The sequence below is a fragment of the Carlito syrichta genome, unplaced genomic scaffold (genome assembly GCF_000164805.1).
Source record: "Carlito syrichta isolate Samal-C Ts95f unplaced genomic scaffold, Tarsius_syrichta-2.0.1 Scaffold308201, whole genome shotgun sequence".
Classification (NCBI taxonomy): domain Eukaryota; kingdom Metazoa; phylum Chordata; class Mammalia; order Primates; family Tarsiidae; genus Carlito; species Carlito syrichta.
In genome coordinates, this window is record NW_007252297.1 from 17,215 (window position 1) to 17,869 (window position 655).

Below are 655 nucleotides of genomic sequence, written 5' to 3' on the forward strand. Positions count from 1 at the left end.
GGCTCAGCCTGTAATCCCATGCTTTTGGGAGGCTGAGGTGAGTGGAATTGCCTGAGCCCGTGGGTTCAAGACCTGCCTGGGCAGCGAGACCTCATCTCTACAATAAATAAAAAAATCAGCTGGGCGTGGTAGCGCATGCCTGTAATTCCGGCAACTTGAAAGGCTGAGGTGGAAGGATCTCTGGAGCCCAGTAGGTCGAGTCGAGGGGCTGGGAGCGGCTACTGCACTCCAGTCTGGGTGACAGAGTGAAACTCCAACTCAAAACAAACAAACAAACAAACAAAAACATTGGCCAGGCTCGGTAGCTCAGTCTATAATCCCAGCACTTTGGGAGGCTGAGGCAAGTAGATTGCTTGAGCCCACAAGTTCAAGACCAGTCCGGGCAACTTGGCAAAACCTCATCCCTACAATTAAAAAAAAAAAAAGGCCAGGCTCGGTGGCTCGACCTGTAATCCCACGCCTTTGGGAGGCTGAGGTGAGTGGATTGTCTGAGCCCGCGGGGTTCAAGACCTGCCTGGGCAACTTGGCGACACCTCATCTCTACCATAAATCAAAAAATTAGCCGGATGTGGTGGTGCATGCCTGTAGTTCCAGCTACTTGGAAGGCTGAGGCAGAGCCCAGTAGGTTGAGACTGCGGTGGCCGGGAGCGGCCAC

General features: G+C 53.4%; 1 protein-coding gene across 4 annotated transcripts in view; it reads left to right on the forward strand.

Moving 5' to 3' along the window:
- HAUS4 (HAUS augmin like complex subunit 4) overlaps positions 1-655 on the forward strand; it is a 15,280-nt gene that overhangs the window by 3,576 nt on the left and 11,049 nt on the right. The gene's annotated exons all lie outside the window — the stretch shown is intronic.